This window comes from Sinohyriopsis cumingii, chromosome 4 (assembly GCF_028554795.1).
Source record: "Sinohyriopsis cumingii isolate HCF-2022 chromosome 4, ASM2855479v2, whole genome shotgun sequence".
Classification (NCBI taxonomy): domain Eukaryota; kingdom Metazoa; phylum Mollusca; class Bivalvia; order Unionida; family Unionidae; genus Sinohyriopsis; species Sinohyriopsis cumingii.
The window spans coordinates 60,326,905-60,339,223 of NC_142964.1; the positions used below are offsets into that span (position 1 = coordinate 60,326,905).

The 12,319-nt window shown below is 35.6% G+C and overlaps 1 long non-coding RNA gene across 1 annotated transcript; it reads right to left on the minus strand.

Moving 5' to 3' along the window:
* Positions 1–428: 428 nt before the first annotated feature.
* LOC149801256 (uncharacterized) lies at positions 429–4,769 on the minus strand. Its single transcript, XR_016420451.1, has 4 exons — positions 4,626–4,769; positions 4,026–4,058; positions 1,497–1,578; positions 429–568 (listed from the first exon to the last, which is right to left on the minus strand). It is a non-coding gene; the product is annotated as an uncharacterized LOC149801256 (long non-coding RNA).
* Positions 4,770–12,319: the final 7,550 nt, after the last annotated feature.

Genomic DNA, 12,319 nt, shown 5'->3' on the forward strand with positions numbered 1-12,319 from the left:
TACTGGCAAGCTTTCTCACGTACTCACATTGGCCGAACCCGAGACTCAAACCCACGCAGACAGAGGTGAGATGACAGTGATCCGTAACGTTGAGAATTTTGACCAATTGGTCACATTGCGGCCCAGTTGACGGTTGGTAAGTAGGGATATATATATATATATATATATATATATATATATATATATATATATATATATATATATATATATATATATATATATATATATATATATATATATGTATGTATGTATGTATGTATGTATGTATGTATGTATGTATGTATGCATGTATGTAGGTAGGTAGGTATGCATTCATTTATAAAGGTAGGTAAATAGACTGTGCAGACGGGATGCTATCGGTCAGTAGTTAGATATGCTTGTATCCAAACAATGAACAAAAGGCTATAAAGAGTGTCATATGCATTTAATTGAGTTTTGGTCTTTTTAATGACGTCAATTGGATCGACACTTGTATTACTTTCGTGGAACGATCTAGCCAACAGGATGAAGCACGTCAACCGGGTCACCATTAAGACATTCAGCGTTGCATCCACCACAGTAATTTGCACTGAAAATCGAGTAGTGTTAGTAGTAGTAGAAACAGCAGATTGAATATTAATTTTGTCATTATTGTTGTTTTGATTTTGCTGCTATCACAAGAGGAGGTATAGTGAGAAGAAGTGAAGAATGGGCAGTAAATTTAGTGCGTATCAATAATAGCAGTTCAAGCAATAATAATAATAATTCATCATCATCATCATCATCATCATCATCATCTTGGCATGGTCACCACAACAGGAACAAAAACATTTTCTCCGTCACCTCTTCCTGCTCCCGTTTTCTTTATACCTCTGGCGTACGCGAGTATAAATCATCCGCGGTTTGTCCCTTTTTTGTAATCATTTGTCATGCCCAAACACAGGAAAGCTGGGAAAGGTGCATCCCTGTATGCGATTCACAGAATATGAACCCTCTCCTCTCAACTCAAAATCAAGATAAAACTTCTACCAAGAGTTTGAGTTACGACCACATTCTTGGCAGTACTATCCAAGATGACTGCTTGGTGGCGATATTCGGGTTGGCATCGAAATAATATAACTCACAGTCTTGTTGATTCGTGGGTGCGTGGGTTACCTTATTTGTCTCCAACAAGATTCGGACAAGGAAATCACAGTCGATGGATACAGAAGACAAATAATACAACCTTGAGACTATGATTTTCTTGACTACTCACTAGTTCCATTATTTTCTTAAATTTGTTTTTCAATCTATTATCTCAAGATGATCAAAATTAATTGCAAACGAAATCCCACAGGAGTTCTTTGGATAACATGTTAATCGACACTATCATTCATGAAGGCAACTTCATTTTACCCTCAACATAAATACTGTTAATTCAGCAGTGTAATTTTGCTATTTCTTTACATTCGTGTTTTATGATCGATGTGTGTGTGTGTGTGTGTGTGTGTGTGTGAGAGAGAGAGAGAGAGAGGTACCTGCAATGGGTTCCATTTGGACATTGTTGCAATAAGCATGGGTTCAAGAAACAAAATACTTGCAAGCATCCGCCTACAACAGCTGTAATAATAATAATAATAATACCAAAAAGACTGATCAATTGATCAATCAAATATGTGTTTCTTGTTTAAAAGAAAATCGAAACGTCAATGATAATTTGGTGTCTAGGAAGTAAGACTAAATTGACACATCAGTCGACGCGGGCTGGTCTTAGCGGGATAAGTTTAATTAAAACACAAACTTTGACATTGAAATTCCTATTGCCACATAAAAAAGAACTGTAAAAACCTACAGGGTAAATAAATTACAAGTCCAGCGGGGAGTGAGGATAGCATCGTGGATGATAACATTTAAGGTTAAAATCGCCTCAACCCTACGAAGCATCGAAAGCAAAGACTTTCCACCATTAGAGCGGTTACAGCCATAACACTTTGGAGCATAGTTACATGGGATAAACCAAGTTATACCACTATAGTTGTAAAGAAATATGATAATACATCATGCTTCTTTAAAATAAATATAGACTGGCCCAGATGGTCGACTTTTTGTAGGCGTAACTATGTTTGCTTGCTTGTTTGTTTTCTACCTATGTGTGTGCAATTCGTCTGCAAGATTACAGTGCACCAAGAGTTCTGATGACCAAAATACAAAATGAAAGACCAGTAGTAGGCAACTGTGAGCTAATAAATTTCTGAACGATAGTTAGAAAGTTGCAATGGCGTACTAAGGGTATATGGCACCAGGGGCGACGATGAAGGCCCAAAGGGGTTTTGGCGCACCAAGCCCTATGGCGCCAGTGGTTTTGGCGCTCCAAAGATTTCTGTCCCCCTTCCCCCTCGTTAGTATGCTACTGGAAGGTTGCTCATCGATATGGTTGCTGATAAGATTTTGAAGAATTTGACAGGCAGGGCATATTGTCTGCAGAAACAAGTCCCTGCTGAAGCAATTAAAGAAAAAAAAAGCTACTGGTCGATAAGGTGATTCTCTGGCATTGTAGAAAGGGAATATAAAACCTGAGGGCTGCAGCTATGACTGCATGAAGATATACGATGTAGTACTCAGCTCATAGATCCTAAAACATTTGGAGCTTTTATAGTTTCCAGAAACAGATCAAAGAATATTTGCAAGCATCATTATATTTTGGAGAACGGAACCTTCGATTCACTGCAAAACAGCAGAAAAGGTAAATAGCAGGTCATGTAAAAATCAAAGATGGTTTCCCCGCGGAAACTTTCACTATCACTAACAGCAATAACACAATTCCCCAATAACTGTCAATATAGCACAAGGAAAATAGGAAGCCAAATAACTCCATTAATAACATTAAGTTGCTCGTTATTAACGATTTAAATAATCCGTCGTCAAAATGAGTCTAACATGGATTTTATTCTAAGGACAGTACGAACGAGTACTACCGATATCCATTTTGAACCTAAAATAGACACATAATATCAGGCAAGACACATTATTAAATGTCTTTGCTAAAACATTATTTCAGCATCAGGTAAGCACGATTGGGCGACAAGATTCCAAATCATTCTCATCAGTCAGTAATTGTATACTTACAAAAGGATAGATATCACAGTCATCAGTCTCTGGACAATTGTGGTTTACAACATCTAAAAGCGGATATATATTCGTATACATAGGAGTTATGAAGAAAGACAACAACAAAACATAACTAGATGAAATAACACAGCTGCAAACAGTAATGTCAATGCGGTGTCAGTCAGCCTGTACCTGATAGACATAATGGAAAGAACTATAGACGATTTCAAAGACATTGGTAAACGTTCATACTTAGTTAATATCCATCTATTGAACATACATACAAAAGCTGACGGACGATTATTTGAAAGAAATATAATTTCGTGGACGACTGTGTTGAAACAGACACGGTATTTGAATATAGGTGTTGGCGACTGTTGAAGAACACCTGTTGTAGGTTAAAGGACACGGTCTTAAGTTAAAGGATACAAATGAACGCATGAGTGTATATATAGAACATCAGCTTAGACAACCCATGCCCATACATAAAGGAAGAAGAACAAGAGGCTAGATGAAAGCATCTAGTGATGATTTTTTACTCCGTGTCAGTGCAAATGAAGCTCAATACCAAACATTAATATCATGTTCAAATGGATTAAGGTCAGATATATCTGGTCTAGTACAGTAAGTGCTTTTCATGCTTATGAAAAAGATACTGCAGTAATGTTAGACCAACTACATAAGTACAAAAGGCTCTATAAATAATAATAATAATAATAATAATAATAACACATATCAATATGTACCTTAATGATTTATTATATAAATATAGTCAAGACTGCACCTTTGATCTATATTCTGAAGGTATATGTTTATTTATTATGTAGTTTAAATAGTGCGGAAATGGTTGCTTAGGTAAAGTATTCTATGTCAGCATTTTACTTATATGATCTATCCAATATGTCTCCGACTTTCCCATATTTTATTCTTTTTTGCGAGAGAGAGAGAGAGAGATTTACCCCTGGGTGCAGTTTCCACATCGCGATTAAGAACTGGACATGAAAAAGAAAAGAAAAATTAAAACGTTAATTTTATAACTTGTTCTTACTAATCACATAAAACCTGGTAGCCACATCGCTTTCAAATTATAAACTAGATTTATTTTAGTCGACAGTATGTATCATGCCATAATGGGCGTATTTCACCGCTATCAAATGAAACAAGGTGTTTTTCACTCTCTTACTAGGTGAGACTGGTGAGGGACAAGCAGACATTGTGATAAAAAGAAAGGCGGGGAGGAAGAAAGTAGGGAGGGAAAGAAAAGTACTGACTAAAATCTAGTTCAATCATTCGTTCAATGAATACATTAATGAACCAGTGAAGGAATGACGATAAGAAAATCATATGCAGTGTTTTCGGTTTTAAATCACCTTTAGGAATACTTTTTTAAAATAGAAGCCATATGAATGGATGAATGGATGGCTGTACCAAATAGGCAAGCAGGTAAATATACGGTTTCATATTTATATACCTATCTATAATAATTGCATCAGATTTCTCGATCCACAGTATTTTTCTTTTAAAAGTATTCAATGAATCAATAATTTCAAAATACTCACCAGTCCCCGCCACCATAACGAGAAGACAGAAAGAAAATACGCTTTTCATTTTTGCAGGAAGATACTTGGCGCTTTGTTGTGTGGATTATTTGCTATGTTGTATGATTTCTATGCTTCAGACTAACGTAGCACAGTTTTGTACTGGACCTGGTGTTTCTTATCTATGTCCATTATCACATAATTTCACATGCGAATTACGGTTATTGTTTGAACATATGAAATACTGATATCAATAATACGTACCGTAACATTTAAGACAGAGGTAACATATATAGAAAGAGAGACGTAGAAAGAGGTTACGCGGTAACGAATGATCAAGTTAATTTTTCTCCTGCCATGACTACGACCTTTTAGTTACGGAGTTAGTTGTCCTTCGTATAGTTTGGAATCTGTAGTCTTAGCATATAATATGACATCATAGGTGAAGAATTGTTTCAATTCAAACGTTTCTACTTTTCCTTTTGTATAACCTACCAAAGCTCAACTTATGTGCCTTGCATTATTGATATATTTTTGACTGAGCCTTGCAGTCTCAAACAAACTGAACAATAATTTGTTTTCTGTATTAAATCCTAATTTGTAGATCTGAAGCAGAGTAAAGCAAGATCTATCTATCTATCTATCTATCTATCTATCTATCTATCTATCCCCTCTCTCATTTTGAAAATTTAAATACGCTTGTCAGGTTCGAACTTTTAACCACGAAATTAAGATTTGTGCTCAGTCAATTTCGTGACTCCAGATCAAAGTCGCAGTGTCTTATCGTTGATGTTATGGCTATGATCCAGCTAGGCGCCAGTCATTGTGTAAAAGTGTTATAGAACAACACAATATATATTAATCCGTGCTTCCATTACGTACTTTCTTAATTGTCTAACAGATAAAATAAAGCAGATTCCACAGTTAATCATAAGATGAAAATGGCCATTTCAACTTGCATCCATTTCAAATCATCATCTTCTAAAATCCATCGCTAAAATATGCATCGTGCAACATATTTTCTCGTTCACGTTAGTCACCATAATACATCAACAGCGCAAGGTCTACGCCGTTTTATCATACGAAAGTTTTCAAGCAAACAGAGCAGACCACGATCTGCAGGCGCATTGCGCATAGGGAAAATTCATGGAACTAGGAGCGTCAACAATTGACTATGTCTTGGCTGATTAGTCATGCTTTAAATTTTATGATCGTCTGATTTTATGTTTTAAAACTTTTCATTATTATCTTAGAATAAAGTTATATGGGAAATGAATTGGTGGCCCAATCCATTTATTCTGACGGGTTTGTCTTCCTAACGATTTTAGCAATTTTTAAATTTGACATTTCCATAATCTTTCTTTAAGACTAGCCATGGTTGTGCTGGTGTGAGGTTTACATACATACATACATACATACATACATACGTATGTACGTGCACGCACGCACGCACGCACACAAACACATACATACATACATACATATGCTCACGTCCTTGTACGCTATAAATTTATTGCATTTATATAACATCTTCATGTTTAACGTACGTCTCTAGTTTAAAATAATTATATTTAACATCAAATATACGTCATACTTTACATTTTTTAAATCATGTCCTCTGTAGTTATCTTTAAATTCTTGAATGTTCTGAAAAAAGACCTTTTAGAACGAGAGATTGATTCCTGCATTTCCATTGCTGTATATATTGAATATCATATAAATTACATTGAGGCAAACATTATATTCTCATTCATGTGGCATAAAATATCACTGATTTGATGACCTTCCTTTTCTTGTCTTAGTCCGGCTGTCGCAGCCATAATGTCTGAGACATTGCGTCCGCGCATTAGTCACAACACTCACATGAAATTCCTTTGAAAAATGTAAAGTTATCCTTATAAACTACTTTTTCAAAGTCAAATGTTATCCTTTTGAGAAAACAATTTTTATTATTTTCATATGACAACCAGAGATTAATTGTGATAATATCGCAATACTATAAAAGGTTGTCTTTTTTTGTTATTTACTCACCCTTGAATGATTTGTACGTCAAAGCGACTGATTACGTCCCTGCCTTCATTAACATATTCGCATTAATACACCGTGTTTACAAAACAATAGCACGTAAATAGTAACGTTTTTGGTGCAATGCAAATTACACATTAAAATATAACTGTTAAATTGCCTTGATGCTTTTTTTTGTTAAAGCGACATACATAATACGCAGACATTTTACTAATTTTCATATTTAGATGTTTAAAGCGCGTTTTAGGATAAAATAACCTATAGATAAAGATGCGGAAATGATATCACCCGACGAACCATGTATGTACTGAATGTGCTAAACTATGCTGCAGGAAATGAAGGCTTATTTTAATTTGCGAGGAAAAAACTGGGTGATAAAATTAAGACAAATATAAACAAATAATGTAACCCCTCGACTGGAACTTCCTTGTCTGGGCCCATTGTCCAACATATTCTATTAATCCTAATACTAGGGTCTAATGACAATCGTTGAGCCTTTATATGTATATTGATATGATTAGTGTGCAGTGTTTTCAATACTGTTTTATTTAGATATTACTTGATAATGCAAATGACTCTTGAAAAAAAATACTGAAACACATACACAGACATAGTGTGCATTAAATTCATAAATTGTTACTTCCATACCCTTTCGTTTAGGGTATTCAGAAAGGTCTTGATGGGATCAATTATTTGTCAATATTCCAACTTCAAAAAAGGGTGGATCCCATGGAATATTTTCTCCTACTGACTGATGCCTGGAGCTTGAATTGAGCTTTTCCTAGTTATCACTATTATAAGCTATTCTGTGACGTAGTTATTTTCGTATGTTCTCTAAATTTTTAATTCCTTCAAGAGATACAGGTAAGAGATTGGACAAGGAGTGTTATTGATAATACTTCAAATGATTTCCATCGTTGCATGTCCCAACGGATCAAATGTTGAACAGCCATTAGGTCTTTCGCACATATGGCTAGCAAGTTGTCATTGTACTTGTGACAACACGATTTTCGAGTATACTGATGACCTAACTTTCTTGGCAATTGTAGGATCCGTTTTTCTTCCTTAATGAATTCTAAATTTTGCGTAGACATCTGATATTTGTACTTTGTTCACAACCGTTTTCCGATACTATACCAGAAAGACCGTTATCAACACACACTGCGATGGACTGGTTACTGACTGCTTGTGCCATGTAATCGGAATAATGTCGGCAAAATCGGGGAACTACTAGTGTCTGTGATTACTGTCAGCCTTCATGTCGACTACTGCTGCCCTCGAAAAAGCGGATCTCTTGCTCAGTGTTTGAGCAGCCATCAGTAAATGCCTTGCTGAGGGTAAAAGGAAAATAGTCTACATATAACCTGACAAGGTCAATGATTTCGGTTAGACACTTTTAGGATGCTTTGTCAATCTCGATAATAGTCCAAGCATGTTCTTTGGTGATGGTTCGGGTTTTAACATTTATTTCACATATTAAATTACATCTATTCAGATATGAGGGAAGTGTTATTTTCTGTCAAACAAGTATTTATTTCCAAGAGCTAATCTGGTATTCTTTCATAGTCTTTATTTGTTATTTTAGTTCAGTGGCAGTAGGCGAGACATCTTCAATCTGAATTCGCTTCACACTATATTTTTCAATAAGTTTCCCCTTGTGTGGTACTGAGATTTATAGGAGAAATGGATACATTTGGCTTCTTTTAGCGAAACCGTCGCAAATATTAATACAATATCACAATTGCATAACATCTGCAACTTAAATTTATCCGCAAAATGTTACGAGCAAATAGTTGATATCGTTGTGCCGCGTCATTGGATAATCGGGATTTTGACAGGTTCTACTCACAAGCAAAATACAAATCAAAAGAGATTAGCTAAACCAAGTAATGTTTGATTGTATTCAATACTTAGAGAGCTCTTTAGTTCAATATGTACAATTGTGGAAAAGTCATATCTTTAAATATAGCTTTAATGATTTTTTGGCGTACATCCCTTCTGACATGGTGGGCAATGAAGACTGACTAGAGCGTTATTTAACATCATCTGCTCTTGTACTGCATCTGTATTCAGTAGTCTGACTCTGCTCTAACTCCTTTTTTTACGTACACTTTTGCGACTCAGCTTGCACATTAATTTGACAAGCGTGATTTCCAAACATTTGTGGCCCCTCATGACCACTTAATTACTTTTGAGCAAATTTATTTCACTTAGGGATTATTGTTCTTTCATCATTTCCTTTCTAGGACAGTTCAAACATTTGCAGTATCCTGTACCGATACTAGCATATCATAACAGTGTGAATTATTCATATACGTATATATATATATATATATATATATATATATATATATATATATATATATATATATATATATATATATATATATATATATATATATATATATATATATCTCTGTGTGTGTGTGTGTGTGTGTGCTTCATAACTTGCTATTTCATAATGGCTTGAAACTGATCTATGGTGTTGGCATCAAAAGGTGTTATCACTTTAGAAAGAAATCCAGAGACATACAAATTAGGACTGATAGCAAGATTAAATAGTATAATAAACAGAAAAGAAAAGTAAAATAGTATATAAACATCGGCGAATTTTGTAAGTAGAAGGCACGTATTTATGTGGACTTTTAAAATCATAAATTATTACATATACACAGACAGACAAGCAAATAAACAAACAGAGAAAATAACGAACCATTTAATACTGACCAATACAGTGATAAAAAAAAGCAAATAAATATGATTATTCATTTATGCATAGAACGACAGTATAATTAAAGGTGTTCGGTTTATTCTTTACAATTTCACTATCAAATGGATTGAAATTCACATGTTCCGGGGTATAGTCACATGCTTTGGATCTGGACTAAACGGCATTCGTATGCTACGCACGATTCTTTGTAACCACACCCACATTATTGTGTCATTTATTACATGCATAATACCTGGAATTTTTATATTGGAAATACGCTAATTTTCATTTTATTTTAAGTATTATATTAAACTAAAAACATGTTTCATGGATTGCCTTCGCAAAATATGCGCTTTAAATTAAAAACATCCAAAACATACAAACAAACAAAAACTATTCTCAATTTAGAACCACCCAATACGGCAAAATTGATAGTACAAGAAATTGTTACGCGTTTTGGCCTTCAAAAAGTTTCACATAGATCAAGACCGACAACTAGAGAGTGAACTCTTCAGCGAAATGTGTCAAACCTTTGGGATATATACAGTGCTGGCAAAGTATGGCAGGATACAAATATATGCCCATTTTAAAAGCGGGTTAGATATATGTAAATTTGTTCCGGTGACGTATTGAAAATTGTCGTGTTCCTTTGCAGGACATGTTAATGCAGACAATGTATGTCATGTCAAAAATCATTCAACATATATGTAAACATAATTCAACATATGTACAAACTCTAATGAAATTTTTTAATATGGAGAAATTGTGCGCCACTTTAAACAAATATATAATCAACATTGCTATCAAATATGCATCCATTTTAAATACACCAGATTAGGAAATATGAACCCTTGTTTGGCTACAATTGTATATGTTTTACATCAATCAGATAGATGTACACTAAGGAGAAATTCACTATTCGTTCCTATTGTATGCAGCTGATCCATGTGGGCAGTTCCCACACTCAACAACTCAGTCATGCATTGTCTTAGTCTGTTTAATATGGACAGTACCAAACCGTGATAAATCAGGTATACATCGTTCTAACATATACATTATGTCCCCACCCACAATGAATCAGGGATGGATCATCATTCCCTTTTCAATATGGACAGTCCCACCCATGATAAACCAGCCATGCCTCATCTAACCCGATTCAATGTGGACAGTTCCACCCATGATAAACCAGCCATGCCTCGTCTAACACGATTCATTGTGGACAGTCCCACTCGTGATAAACCAGCCATGCCTCGTTTAACCCGATTCAATGTGGACAGTTCCACTCATGATAAACCAGCCATGCCTCGTCTATCCCGATTCAATGTGGACAGTCCCACTCGTGATAAACGAGTTATGCCTCGTCTAACCTGATTCGATGTTGACAGTTCGACTCATGATAAACCAGCTATGTCTTTTCTAACCCGATTCAATGTGGATAGTCCCACTCATTATAAACCAGCCATGTCTCGTCTAACCCGATTCAATGTGGACAGTCCCACTCGTGATAAACCAGCCATGTCTCGTCTAACCTGATTGAATGTAGACAGTTCCACTCACGATAAACCAGTCATGCCTTTTCTAACCCGATTCAATGTAGATAGTCCCACTCATGATCAACCAGCAATGTCTCGTCTAACTCAATTCAATGTGGGCAGTCCCACTCATGATAAACCAGCCATGTCTCGTCTAACTCAATTCAATGTGGACAGTCCCACCCATTATAAACCATCTATTCCTCGTCTAACCCGATTCAGTGTAGACAGTCCCAACTATTATAAACCAGCCATGCCTTTTCTAACCCGATTCAATATTGACAGTGTTCCTGCTCAATAAATCAGGAAATTTTCGTAGTACCCTATTCAATATGAACAGTCTCTACACTACATACATCAGGCATGCATCCTACTACCTTTTGAATATGGACAGTCCTTACACTTTATTCATAATGTATACATCGTCTTACCCTACTGAATGTATTCTGTACCCACCTACGATAAATCAGGTATGCAATGCCCGATCCCATTCACTACAGACAGTCCCTACCTCGATAAATCAGGAATGCATTGTCCTACCCTATTCAAAATGTACCATTCCAATACACCAAATATCAGGCATACATTGCTCTAACCTACTGAAATGTGGGCAATCTCACCCTAGTTGAATCATGAATGGCTCGCCCTACTCTACAGAAAGTAGGCATTCATCGTATAGTTCTTTTCAATGTGGACGGTCCCTGCCCTCGATAAATCAGGCATGCTTGTTAGATCCTACTAAATATGCACACCTGCATCCCCATTTCTCAATGCAATTTGGACCATCCCAAATCTGGATAAATCAGGCTAGTATCATTTTATCTTGTTTAATGTGGAACATAATTGATTGGCAACAGCTGTATAGTAGTTTGTTTGAATTACTTCCCTTTACTTGCTTTGGTTCACAGTCATTGCCTGCTTATCCAAATATGGACGAAGTTTAGTAGAGGAAACCAGATAAAAAAGAATATAAAAAATCTTGACGAATGAAATTTAAATATAGAATGGCTTATTTTGATTGTGTATTTTCCTAAATGCACGTAAAATAGAAATGACAGGACACCGTTCACCAATTCAATATTTATTGTACAGTCTGATCGTTGGTATAACACCTAATAAATGCTGAACACCACCATCGCTTGCGTATATTTTGAATGAATAATGTTTTGGAAAATTTACCTCTGGAAGACTAATAATAACGTAAATTCTACATCTGATATTCTCATACTCTACTATAAGTAGCGTTAGACTAAGATATGCAATTCTATGTTGCACCATAAGATCCAGTGCGCGACGTGCGTTCTCTTAAGGAAATTGGTCAAATAGAGTTAACTCTGATCTGCCTTTCAATGCCTCACGCTGTTCGTATCTGGGTTAGGAGTCATGCACGAGCAAACATCGTAGTACTGCCAATTATATTCATTGGTGTTTTGCTTACCTGTTATTTC